Genomic DNA, 14,111 nt, shown 5'->3' with positions numbered 1-14,111 from the left:
TTCAAACTGGAGCATGAAAAGAAAGCTGGCAGGGCAAGATTTAGGGAAAAGGAAGGAAGTCACAAATTGTCAACGGGGATTAGTCTCAAGACTCTGGAACTTTGCTCTTTGACATTTGGAAACATCCGAAGTGCTTCTCTTATTAAACAGTAATGTTTTCTGTCTCTAAACCAATTCCTGTCACTGGGGAAGGAAAGGGATCTTAATTTTATAAACAAGTAGCTCTTCTAGGGATTCAGTTTTGCCATAAAATCAACATTCTCTGAGAGGTTTTAACAGAACTGAGAAAATAACCCAGGGTTGGACTCTTGGAGGTCGACCTTCAGCCTGTAATCTTCCTGGAGAGGTGAATGGCCTGTGTCATTAAATTGTTACGCAAGGGTTGCTTTTGGAAGAAATGCTACTGGACCTTCTCTGGGGGGCGGGGGGAGGTGTGCAGCTGGATTCTAGGCCAACTGGGAATGAGACAGAGCTCTTGAGCGTCCCCTCCCTCATTGGATGTTCTGTAGATGAGCCTGCGGATCTGTTTCCCTGGCCTCCTGCTTTTCCCTGGGGTTTTTTTAATGAACAATTGTGCATCTGTTCCAGTCCCCTCTCTGCTGCCAGTGCTCATTCCTAGTTTCCTTAGGCAGTTTTAGCAAAACCTTCAGTGTGAGATGGACTGTGAAGTACTAGCCAAGAAAGCAGCTGGAAAACCCCCAGATTTGGCTATTATGTGCTGGAATCCCAACCCCTTTCCGCTTCCATGACATGCATAGAAATTCAGATCCCCTTGAGAAGTCTTCAAGTTTGGAAAAGCACTACCTGCTTCTACAGTTTTGGATTTGAACCCCGTTCTGGACAACAAATGACAAGGAGTAGCTCTATTCTGTCCAGCTAACGCTAGATAGAATTTTTTTAAAGCAGTGGAGTCAGTTCCTTGGATTGGATTCAAGGTTTTTGCTCTGGGGAGGAATTGAGTCTGCAGTAGGAAGGCAAAGATGTCCAAGTGAAGCCTGGCCTGTATGTGCCCCAAGAACAAAGATGAAGACTGACTAACTCGGACTCAAGTTCTCAGTAAGTATTAAATGTTTGCCTAGTTACTTTGCCTAATTACTAATAGTGGCAAAGAGGAAAAAATAGCTTCCAATGCTCAGAGTTCATAGTAAGGAAAAACAACATAGAAAGATTTGACTAAAAAAAAGAAAAAAGAAAAATTTGACTAAAGTGTTAGAAAGAACATGTGTAAAGTAGTAGAAAGCTATTTTTTTTTATTCCCTCCCTGCAGGAAGGTGGGGTGTGTCAGCCTTGGTTGGGACAGACCTGGCTGTGCAGACCTGGCCCCTCATCAATTTGGGCCTGCAATCTGCAGCCTCTTGCCATCCAGTGATCTCTTTGCCTGTTTTTTTCTGAGTCCTTGATGCAGCTTGAGTCCCTATTTCCCCTTTCCCCCTGGTTCTGCTCCCACTAGGCTACACTCTAGGGATGAAGACAAAGCAAACTACCACTAGTCGTCCTGTCCAGTGTGGTACCGAGAGGATGTTTCCTAGAGACAGCATAGGTCTGCAGAAACTGGAGCGTGCTTTGGGAGAGGCCATGGTCTGAGTCTCGACTATCTTCTTGTCACATAACCTTCTTGCTGGTTCTGAGAGTAGTCTCTGGACCACCAGTATCACCAGGGAATTTGTTAGAAATGCATATTCTGGCTCCGATGCCAGACCTACTGATGCAGACCGATGTAGGTGTCAGGAGTCTGTTGTAATAAGCCTTCCTGGTGGGTGTGATACAAGCTGAAGTTTGAGAACACTGACCTATGGGAATGGCCCTGGCATTTACACAGATGCTGTTGGCCACAGCTCATCTGAGCAGGCTGTTCTTTCAAACTGGATGCACATCCTTGCATTCTTATAAACTAAAACTCATCCTACACTCTGCTGGTTAACATGGATAAAGGTGAAGGATGTTTCTCTAATCCAAGCCTGGATTAGCCTCCTGGGGGAGGATTGCAGACCAAGAATGGCTGCAAAATTGAGAAAGTCCCTCGCTGCCCACCTTGCCCCATCCCAGTCCTGCCCTCTGAGACACCTTGCCTCTTCTCCCATGCTCCTCCATCAGACCTCACTCCAAGTTTCTGTATCTTCTCCCATCTTCTGCGTGTTGGGTGTTTGGGGAGGAGCAGTCCAAACTTAACCAACCATTGTGGCCATCCAGTCACATCAAGACCCTCCCTTCTGTTCAGCAAATCCTGTATACTGCCTGTGACCTCTCCCACAGCTGCTGTTGTGACTTATTTAGCAAATTTTAGTGAGTTATGTTTGGCTTTGCAGTGCTCTAACCAATGGTTACCAATGTAAGCTGCTCGTTTAGGATTTAAAAATCTGGGCTTTGGGGCACCCAGCTGGCTCAGTCAGTGGAGTATTCAACTCTTGATCTCTTGAGTTGTGAGTTCAAGCCCTACATTGGGTGTAGAGATTACTTAAAATCTTAAAAGAAGCAAGACAAAATAAGACACCTGGGCTTTAAAAAAAAATCAGATGGGGCAGCCCTGGTGGCCCAGCGGTTTAGCTCCACCTTCAGCCCAGGGTATGATCCTGGAGACCTGGGATCAAGTCCCACGTCGGGCTCCCTGCATGGAGCTTGCTTCTCCCTCTACCTGTGTCTCTGCCCCCCCCCCTCTCTCTCTCTCTCATGAATGAATAAATAAAATCTTTAAAAATAAAAATAAATCAGATGCTTTAACACTACCCCAGAGACTTTTTCATTGGTCTGGGGTACAGCCTGAGCATCAGGATTTACAAAGCTTTCCTGGTAATTCTATTGCACAGTCAACATTGTAAACCACTCTCTAAAACCAGTGGCTTGCAGACTTTAACAGCCGGAGAATCTTGTTAAGATCAGATCCTGGTTCACTGGGTCTGAGCTGGGTCCTGAGATTCTGCTTGCTTAACAGGCTCATTGCTCTTTAAAGCAGTAAGGGGGGATCCCTGGGTGGCTCAGGGGTTTAGCCGCTGACTTCGGACCAGGGTGTGATTCTGGAGTCCTGGGATCGAGTCCCACATCGGGCTTCCAGCACGGAGCCTGCTTTTCCCTCTGCCTGTGTCTCTGCCTCTCTCTGTCTCCCATGAACAAATAAATAAAATCTTTAAAAAAAAAAAAAAATGAAAGCAGTAAGGTCTTAAACCCATCCTTGTATTCCAATGCTAATGATCTGACCTTGTTTTTGTTTTTGTTTTTTGTTTTGTTTTTAAGATTTTATTTACTTATTCATGAGAGACACAGAAAGGCAGGGAAACGGGCAGAGGGAGAAGCAGGTTCCATGCAGGGAGCCCGATCTGGAGTCTCCAGGATCAGGCCCTAGGCCAAAGGCAGCACTAAACCACTGAGCCACTCTGGCTGTCCCCTGACCTTGTTATTTAAAGAGGGAGACCACCTTGCATGGGCCTCTAACTTTGTGCTTTTCCAGACCTTCATTTTTTTTACTTTTTTAATGTCCCCTCACCAAAGGTGACTTTCCCTTGTACTTTGCATTTACAGCCTCTCCTATGTGCATGCTGATCACATGCTATCAATTAGTCTCTCCTCCTTTCTTCCCTACCTGTAAATGTTCCAGTTTCCTCATTTAAATATCACATATTTATCTCTCTTCATCCAGACTTTAAAGGTGTTTTTGTTTTTTTTTTTAAGAATTTATTTATTTGACAGCACAAGTAGGCAGAGCAACAGGCAGAGGGAGAAGAGAAGAGGAGAAGCAGGCTCCCCGCTGAGCAGAGCCCCCAGTGTAGGCTCCATCCCAGAACCCCGGGATCATGACCCAGGCTGAAGGCTTAACTAACTGAGCCACCCAGGCACCCCCTAAGTTTATTTTTAATAATATTTTCACATGGGGCTCAAACTCAACCCCAAGATCAAGAGTGGCATGGTGTTCTGACTGAGCCATCCAGGAGCCCCATCCAAACTTTAGCATTTTTTTCTCTACTGCAATGTGGCTTCTTCCCCACCTTTCTAGAACTCATGACTTCCACAGAGCCTCTGCCAGACCCCTTTCACAGCCCTTGCATCCTCTGCCTGGCCTCTGACTGATAGTTGGATCAATCCTGACTTAGAACTGGTTCTCACGGGTGCTCACAGGGCCAGCCCTCGTGGTTACCTGCTCTCAATTCCCGTAGGTGTGCTCGCCTCCTTTCCCCTCCTCTCCTCTCCTCTTCATGTACCTTCTCTAGGTGATTGTTATCTTCACCTGCAACTTCAGTTGCCCCTCTATGCAGTCAACCTACATCTTCAATTCAGACTTTTTGCCATGCTCTGGTTACCCTTTCCAAAGTTTCTGCTGGACATGGATGCCATGTGGCCCTGTGGCCATTGTTCTATGATTTTTATTTGCCACTGTTTTAAATTTTTACCAAAATGGGGATCCCTGGGTGGCGCAGCGGTTTGGCGCCTGCCTTTGGCCCAGGGCGCGATCCTGGAGACCCGGGATCGAATCCCATGTCGGGCTCCCGGTGCATGGAGCCTGCTTCTCCCTCTGCCTTTATCTCTGCCTTGTCTCTGCCTCTCTCTATATATATGACTATCATAAATAAATAATAAAAAAAAAAAATTTTTAAATTTTTACCAAAATGATTTGCAATTTTATTTTCTACATCTTACATCTTATTTTTCACATCATTTCCCTCCAATGTCATCCATTTATGTTTAAATGTAATATACTAGCTTCATTGCTCATCTCTCTCTTCCTTTTTATCATGATAAAATACATACATACCATTTTAACCATTTTTGTAAAGATTTTATTTATTTATTAGAGAAAGATCACAAGCAGGGAGAACAGCAGAGGGAGACGGAGAAGGAGAAGCAGACTCCCCACCGAGCAGGGAACCTGATGTGGGGCTCGATCCCAGGACCCTGGGATCATGACCTCAGCCAAAGACAGATGCTTAACTGAGCCACCCAGGTGCCCCCACTCAGTTTGGGGTGGTGTGGGGTTTTTTTTGTTTGTTTGTTTAGATTTTATTTATTTGGGAATGGAATTTTTTTAGCCTCCAAAAGGAATAAAATTCTGCTACCTGTTACTTCAGTTGCATTAAGTACATTCATGTCATTGTGCAGCCGTTACTACTATCCATCTCCAGAAGTTTTTTATCTCATAGTGAAGCTTTGTACCCATTAAACTAACTCCCCTACCACCTTTCTCCCCCAACCCCTGGTAACCACTTTTCTGAGTCTATGAATTTAACTATTCTAGGTACCTCAGGTAAGTGGAGTCACACATCTGTACTTCTTTGTCTGGTTTATTTCACTTAGCATGTTTTCCAGGTTCATCCATGTTGTGGCATGTAGCAGAATTTTATTCCTTTGGAGGCTAAAGAACATTCTATTGTGTGTATATACCACATTTTGTTTATCCATTCATCCATTAAAGGACATTTGGATTGTTTCACTTTTTAGCTATTGTGAATAATGTTGCAATGGACATGAGTGTGCAGATATGTTTTAGGCACTGCTTTCAGTTCTGGGTATATACCCAAAAATGGAATTGCTGGATCATATGGTAATTCTATTTTTTTAACTCTTTGAGGAACTGCGATATCGATTTCCATAGCCACTGCCCCATTTTACGTTCCCAGCAGCAATGCACAAGAGTTCCAGTTTCTCCACAACCTTGCCCACACATGTTTTCTGTTTTTTGATAATACCACCCTCACAGGTGTGAGGTGATAGCACTCTTTCTTGTACACATTGCTTCCTGTTTTGTGACTGCCACTTGAAACTCCACAGCCAGCCAAACCTTTCTTCCCTCTACTCTCCTTACTTACCCACTCCTGATGCTCCTAGTTGGGGTGATAATACATCTTTTCCTGCTGATCCATGTTTCATTGTTTTTTTAAAGATTTTATTTATTTATTCATGAGAGACACAGAGACAGAGGTAGAGACACAGGCAGAGGGAGAAGCAGGCTCCATGCAGGGAGCCAATGTGGGACTCGATCCCGGGACTCCAGGATCATGCCCTGGGCAGAAGGCAGGCGCCAAACTACTGAGCCACCCAGGGATCCCCTGATCCATGTTTCAGACAATATTTGTCCCTGGCATGTTTAACTGGCTGCCAAGCATATCGGTTCTTCACAGAAATCTCACATCCCCCTGCAATGCAGGTTCTCATTTTATTTCTTGCCTGGCTTACTGTGATCTCTCAGCCTGTCCAAACCACTTAGTGTTGCCATAAACCTGAACTGTGCCCTGTGGGCCCCTCCTCCACATCGTGGATCAGCTTTCCATTGCCCACCAAAGGGAGAGGATAGGTTCTCACATAGCGAACACTGATTATGTGCCAGACACGAAATACTGAATGTACTAAATGTACTGAATGCTCTACATCTAAGTATGAGTCTCATTTCATAGATGAGGACACAGGCCCAGAGAAGTAATTTGCTTAAGGTCACTCAGCTAGTAAATAGTAAACTGGAATTCAAACCAGTTCAAAAGCGGGCTTACATCAAATCCCATTATCAGGCATTGTGCTCTACTGCCCCATGGCAGTCCTATGAAGTGGATAGTTCAATCCCCCTTTTTTTGTTGTTGTTTTTTTTAAGATTCTATTTATTCATGAGAGACACTGTGGTGGTGGGGGCAGAGACACAGGCAGAGGGAGAAGCAGGCTCCATGCGGGGAGCCCGATGTGGGACTCGATCCCAGGACTCCAGGATCATGACCTGGGCCGAAGGTAGAAACTTAACCACTGAGCCACCCAGGTACCCCTCAACCCCCTTTTGATGAAGAAAGGCATTTAAATAACTTGCCTAAAGTGAGGTAGTTATTAACTTGGAAGCTGGAATTTGAACCTGGGTCTCTGACATCAAAGTCTGTCCTGTGCTAATTCTTCATCTCTTCCAAATTCTTGGCTGGGAAAAAAGTCCTCTACCTTTGGGACCCAACATGTTACCAGCTTTAATCTCCCCGCTACTGCCTCGTCCCTTCCCCCAAATTACACAATTGCCACTAAAGAGAAGCTGGAGTTCAATTCTACCTCTGCCCTCAGTCTTCAAGCCCAAAACCCATGACTACTTCCTGAACCCTTTCCAACTCTATAAACTGGAAGAGATCCTCTGCTGCAACCCTGAGCTCACAGCTCTGCCAGAACATCTGTGAGTGCCATGAGTGTGCCCCATCCACACTGTAGCCTCCCGATGGCAGAGCACATGGTAGCCCACTCAACAGACAGAATCACCGCAACAGGCAATCCCTGTAGCTGGAAGAGACTGTGAATCTGAGAAGCAGATGTTACCTTCTGGCCCCAAAAGTCTGGCAGACATGTTTGCATTGCATTGATTTTCCAGTGTTTGTCCTCCTCCTGGACTTCCAGGTCGCTGAGTGGGTGGTGAATGTCCTGTCACCCTCGCCCTCAGGCTGCTTTGAACAACGCCTTGGCAGCTTGAATTTTTGTCCCAGTCATACCACAACCAAGTAAACAGCCACCTGCTTGCCACCTGAGGAGGTAGGACTGGGCTTGGCTAGGCTGCACAGTGGCCTCATGGAGGCTCCATTCAAATCCAGTCTGCAGTGTGGGAGGTGGGAGAGAGGCTGGGGACCTGGCGTAGAGGAGGATGGATTCGTGACCACCTTCCCTCCCATCCTGCCCCAGGTGTAAGGGCTGTGTGGGCATGAAGAGAGAGGGCCCATAACAAAAGAGGATTGTAAACCAACCCTTCCTGCAACTCAGCAGTGATCTGGCCTGTCTTGGCATCCAGAGAAGGCGAGAGGTTCCTTACTAAAAGCAGGTAAGTGTCTTGTCTGCATCAAGCTTAGAGTTAGTAAGGAAAGATCGTCTAGCAAACAGTTGGGAAAGAGGTCAAAGCAGCCAGTGGGAAAGGGTCTCATTTCACTTGCTGCACACAGTAGGAAGGAGGTAGGCAGAAGGAAGTGGCCACTCCCTGATAATAGGATATCCCAGGCAATGCTAGTGTAAGGGGGCTCAGCCCTGAAGAACTCCCACCTGCCCTGCTAATTAGAGAAGGTGAAGAGAGAATGGGCCTCTTCCCTGAGTGTCTCAGTGTGAAGAAATGAGGGCAGCTGAAGAGAATGACAAGATTGACAGCAAAATTAAGGGGGTAATCACCCTCGTGGTTCATTGATTCCAACATCTCTTTTGAATGTCTCTGCACCAGACTCCAGGGGTAAAACCCTGGGACTGTCTTGCCTCTTCCAGTAACTTCTTCTGATTGGGGGTGGAGTCCAGCAAACAAACCACTATAATCCAACGTGGAATGTGCTATATCTGGGTATTAAGTAGAATCACAGAAGAGGACTCATCGCCAAGATTTGAGAGGCTTAAGAAGGGCTTAGGGGAGGAAGCCCAAAAAACAATTTGTAATTCTTCAGGTAGAGATGAGGAAAGAGTGTCCTAGGCAACAGGACAGCATGTGCAAGCCTCGGACACAAGAGACTGTGATGTGTTCCAGGAAGCGAGAGTTCTCTATGGCTGGCAGGGAGAGTAGGTGAGGGAGTGATTTGGGAGACACGGTCAAGTAGGAAAGTTGGGTTCAGGCCAGGGCAAAGGGTTGGGAATCTGTCCTAAGAGTGGTGGGAAGTTAGCAATGCCCTTTAGATGGGAAAGTGGCAGACCGGCAGTTGGGCCCAGACTTGCCCTTCTGTTTACTTGGCAATGTTGGTAAAGCTTGGATTTGAGGGGAGGCAGAGTGAGGAGGCTGTCAGGTGCCCTAGACTGTAGGTGACGCCCATGAGATCAAGCAGCGGCTTGTTTGCCTGTAAGAGACTTAGGATAGCTTTTATCTACCCATGATGGACTTATTTATTATTTAGCCCTGCCCATTATGGACCAAAAATTTTGTAAAATACAATAAAATTGAATTACTATGGGTGCCTGGGTGGCTCAGTTGGTTAAGTGTCTGCTTTCCACTCAGGTCATGATCCCGGAGTCCTGGGATCGGGCCCTGCATTGGGCTCCCTGCTCAGTGGTGAGCCTGCTTCTCCCTCTGCCTGCCACTCTGCCTACTTACACTCTCTCTCTGTCAAATAAATAAGATTTAAAAAAAAAGATTTTATTTATTTATTCATGAGAGACACACATAGAGAGAGAGAGAAAGAGGCAGAGGCAGGCAGAGTGAGAAACAGGCTCCATTCAGGGAGCCCAATGTGGGACTCGATCCCGGGTCTCCAGGATCACAACCTGGGCTGAAGGCGGCGCTAAACCTCTGAGCCACCCGGGCTGCCCAATAGGTAAGATCTTTAAAAAGAAATCATTTTCTGTGCTTTCCAAATTTTCTAATTTTTTTCTAGTACTTTCAATATTTTAAGAAGTAGAATAATGGTTCATTATTAACAACAACAACAGCAACAAAACCAATCACTACCCAAGCATCTGTTAATTGGCTATCTCCTAGGATGGGTGACAGTTTTGCCATTAGGCACAGTGCATCTGGACAAGACAGGGTAGGTGGGCCAGCTGGGCACTGCCAGGTGGACTCCCTCCCTTCCCCACCAGGACCTGTCTGCTCCTGGCTCTTTGCCCAAGATCATCCTTAGCCAGCTTCTTGTTTGCAAAACAGAGCTTGCAGTAGGGTGGGGAACAGGACACACCACCCCTTGTGTATACACACACATACACACATGCACTCAGGGCAGAGATGCTTCTGGAAATAGTCATCTAAGGGGTCCAAGAACTAGCCTGGTCCACTCACTGGCAAAATGGTGTCCTGCCTGCCAAGCGAGGGGTGCCTCCCCGCTGACTTCCCAGAGTCTTGGCTTCTCTGCCAGAGCCTCTCCGTCCTCTGGGCAGCTCCCTTTCCGAAAATTTCGGTTCCTCAGCGCCTCAGTTTGAGGCCTCCGCCAGCTCCACAGTCGCCAAGTCCAGGTTCTTTTTTCTTTAAAAAGTTCTCTCCCAAGGACGCCTGGGTGGCTCAGAGGTTTAACATCTGCCTTAGGTTCAGGGTGTGATCCTCCAGTCCCACGTCAGGCTCCCCGCATGGAGCCTGCTTCTCCCTCAACCTGTGTCTCTGCTTCTCTCTGTGTCTCTCATGAATAAATAAATAAATAAATAAATAAATAAATAAATAAATAAAATCTTTATTAAAAAAAAATATGGCAGTCCCCACCAGGTGAGTGGTGAGGGAGACGGGGGTGGCTCCTGGAAATGGGATAGTGAAGAGATCCAACAGTTGTACCACTGCATACCACCCTTTGATGCCTGAGGACATGCAAACACAGCATTTTTGTTTTTGTTTTTTGTTTTGTTTTTAAGATTTTATTTACTTATTCATGAGAGACACAGAAAGGCAGGGAAACGGGCAGAGGGAGAAGCAGGTTCCATGCAGGGAGCCCGATCTGGAGTCTCCAGGATCAGGCCCTAGGCCAAAGGCAGCACTAAACCACTGAGCCACTCTGGCTGTCCCCTGACCTTGTTATTTAAAGAGGGAGACCACCTTGCATGGGCCTCTAACTTTGTGCTTTTCCAGACCTTCATTTTTTTTACTTTTTTAATGTCCCCTCACCAAAGGTGACTTTCCCTTGTACTTTGCATTTACAGCCTCTCCTATGTGCATGCTGATCACATGCTATCAATTAGTCTCTCCTCCTTTCTTCCCTACCTGTAAATGTTCCAGTTTCCTCATTTAAATATCACATATTTATCTCTCTTCATCCAGACTTTAAAGGTGTTTTTGTTTTTTTTTTTAAGAATTTATTTATTTGACAGCACAAGTAGGCAGAGCAACAGGCAGAGGGAGAAGAGAAGAGGAGAAGCAGGCTCCCCGCTGAGCAGAGCCCCCAGTGTAGGCTCCATCCCAGAACCCCGGGATCATGACCCAGGCTGAAGGCTTAACTAACTGAGCCACCCAGGCACCCCCTAAGTTTATTTTTAATAATATTTTCACATGGGGCTCAAACTCAACCCCAAGATCAAGAGTGGCATGGTGTTCTGACTGAGCCATCCAGGAGCCCCATCCAAACTTTAGCATTTTTTTCTCTACTGCAATGTGGCTTCTTCCCCACCTTTCTAGAACTCATGACTTCCACAGAGCCTCTGCCAGACCCCTTTCACAGCCCTTGCATCCTCTGCCTGGCCTCTGACTGATAGTTGGATCAATCCTGACTTAGAACTGGTTCTCACGGGTGCTCACAGGGCCAGCCCTCGTGGTTACCTGCTCTCAATTCCCGTAGGTGTGCTCGCCTCCTTTCCCCTCCTCTCCTCTCCTCTTCATGTACCTTCTCTAGGTGATTGTTATCTTCACCTGCAACTTCAGTTGCCCCTCTATGCAGTCAACCTACATCTTCAATTCAGACTTTTTGCCATGCTCTGGTTACCCTTTCCAAAGTTTCTGCTGGACATGGATGCCATGTGGCCCTGTGGCCATTGTTCTATGATTTTTATTTGCCACTGTTTTAAATTTTTACCAAAATGGGGATCCCTGGGTGGCGCAGCGGTTTGGCGCCTGCCTTTGGCCCAGGGCGCGATCCTGGAGACCCGGGATCGAATCCCATGTCGGGCTCCCGGTGCATGGAGCCTGCTTCTCCCTCTGCCTTTATCTCTGCCTTGTCTCTGCCTCTCTCTATATATATGACTATCATAAATAAATAATAAAAAAAAAAATTTTTAAATTTTTACCAAAATGATTTGCAATTTTATTTTCTACATCTTACATCTTATTTTTCACATCATTTCCCTCCAATGTCATCCATTTATGTTTAAATGTAATATACTAGCTTCATTGCTCATCTCTCTCTTCCTTTTTATCATGATAAAATACATACATACCATTTTAACCATTTTTGTAAAGATTTTATTTATTTATTAGAGAAAGATCACAAGCAGGGAGAACAGCAGAGGGAGACGGAGAAGGAGAAGCAGACTCCCCACCGAGCAGGGAACCTGATGTGGGGCTCGATCCCAGGACCCTGGGATCATGACCTCAGCCAAAGACAGATGCTTAACTGAGCCACCCAGGTGCCCCCACTCAGTTTGGGGTGGTGTGGGGTTTTTTTTGTTTGTTTGTTTAGATTTTATTTATTTGGGAATGGAATTTTTTTAGCCTCCAAAAGGAATAAAATTCTGCTACCTGTTACTTCAGTTGCATTAAGTACATTCATGTCATTGTGCAGCCGTTACTACTATCCATCTCCAGAAGTTTTTTATCTCATAGTGAAGCTTTGTACCCATTAAACTAACTCCCCTACCACCTTTCTCCCCCAACCCCTGGTAACCACTTTTCTGAGTCTATGAATTTAACTATTCTAGGTACCTCAGGTAAGTGGAGTCACACATCTGTACTTCTTTGTCTGGTTTATTTCACTTAGCATGTTTTCCAGGTTCATCCATGTTGTGGCATGTAGCAGAATTTTATTCCTTTGGAGGCTAAAGAACATTCTATTGTGTGTATATACCACATTTTGTTTATCCATTCATCCATTAAAGGACATTTGGATTGTTTCACTTTTTAGCTATTGTGAATAATGTTGCAATGGACATGAGTGTGCAGATATGTTTTAGGCACTGCTTTCAGTTCTGGGTATATACCCAAAAATGGAATTGCTGGATCATATGGTAATTCTATTTTTTTAACTCTTTGAGGAACTGCGATATCGATTTCCATAGCCACTGCCCCATTTTACGTTCCCAGCAGCAATGCACAAGAGTTCCAGTTTCTCCACAACCTTGCCCACACATGTTTTCTGTTTTTTGATAATACCACCCTCACAGGTGTGAGGTGATAGCACTCTTTCTTGTACACATTGCTTCCTGTTTTGTGACTGCCACTTGAAACTCCACAGCCAGCCAAACCTTTCTTCCCTCTACTCTCCTTACTTACCCACTCCTGATGCTCCTAGTTGGGGTGATAATACATCTTTTCCTGCTGATCCATGTTTCATTGTTTTTTTAAAGATTTTATTTATTTATTCATGAGAGACACAGAGACAGAGGTAGAGACACAGGCAGAGGGAGAAGCAGGCTCCATGCAGGGAGCCAATGTGGGACTCGATCCCGGGACTCCAGGATCATGCCCTGGGCAGAAGGCAGGCGCCAAACTACTGAGCCACCCAGGGATCCCCTGATCCATGTTTCAGACAATATTTGTCCCTGGCATGTTTAACTGGCTGCCAAGCATATCGGTTCTTCACAGAAATCTCACATCCCCCTGCAATGCAGGTTCTCATTTTATTTCTTGCCTGGCTTACTGTGATCTCTCAGCCTGTCCAAACCACTTAGTGTTGCCATAAACCTGAACTGTGCCCTGTGGGCCCCTCCTCCACATCGTGGATCAGCTTTCCATTGCCCACCAAAGGGAGAGGATAGGTTCTCACATAGCGAACACTGATTATGTGCCAGACACGAAATACTGAATGTACTAAATGTACTGAATGCTCTACATCTAAGTATGAGTCTCATTTCATAGATGAGGACACAGGCCCAGAGAAGTAATTTGCTTAAGGTCACTCAGCTAGTAAATAGTAAACTGGAATTCAAACCAGTTCAAAAGCGGGCTTACATCAAATCCCATTATCAGGCATTGTGCTCTACTGCCCCATGGCAGTCCTATGAAGTGGATAGTTCAATCCCCCTTTTTTTGTTGTTGTTTTTTTTAAGATTCTATTTATTCATGAGAGACACTGTGGTGGTGGGGGCAGAGACACAGGCAGAGGGAGAAGCAGGCTCCATGCGGGGAGCCCGATGTGGGACTCGATCCCAGGACTCCAGGATCATGACCTGGGCCGAAGGTAGAAACTTAACCACTGAGCCACCCAGGTACCCCTCAACCCCCTTTTGATGAAGAAAGGCATTTAAATAACTTGCCTAAAGTGAGGTAGTTATTAACTTGGAAGCTGGAATTTGAACCTGGGTCTCTGACATCAAAGTCTGTCCTGTGCTAATTCTTCATCTCTTCCAAATTCTTGGCTGGGAAAAAAGTCCTCTACCTTTGGGACCCAACATGTTACCAGCTTTAATCTCCCCGCTACTGCCTCGTCCCTTCCCCCAAATTACACAATTGCCACTAAAGAGAAGCTGGAGTTCAATTCTACCTCTGCCCTCAGTCTTCAAGCCCAAAACCCATGACTACTTCCTGAACCCTTTCCAACTCTATAAACTGGAAGAGATCCTCTGCTGCAACCCTGAGCTCACAGCTC

At 45.8% G+C, this 14,111-nt stretch overlaps 1 protein-coding gene across 1 annotated transcript in view; it reads left to right on the top strand.

Moving 5' to 3' along the window:
* Positions 1-496: 496 nt before the first annotated feature.
* The window catches only part of SLC25A18 (solute carrier family 25 member 18), a 31,295-nt gene continuing 17,680 nt past the window's right edge, over positions 497-14,111 (top strand). The window contains exon 1 of the mRNA XM_041736479.1: positions 497-1,056. The gene's annotated coding sequence lies outside the window, so the exon portion shown is untranslated. The remainder of the gene's footprint in view (positions 1,057-14,111) is intronic.

This window comes from Vulpes lagopus, chromosome 21, assembly GCF_018345385.1.
Source record: "Vulpes lagopus strain Blue_001 chromosome 21, ASM1834538v1, whole genome shotgun sequence".
In the NCBI taxonomy this organism is placed as follows: Eukaryota; Metazoa; Chordata; class Mammalia; order Carnivora; family Canidae; genus Vulpes; species Vulpes lagopus.
The sequence above is the reverse complement of the archived record's forward strand: the minus strand, read 5'-3'. Positions and strand labels throughout refer to the sequence as shown.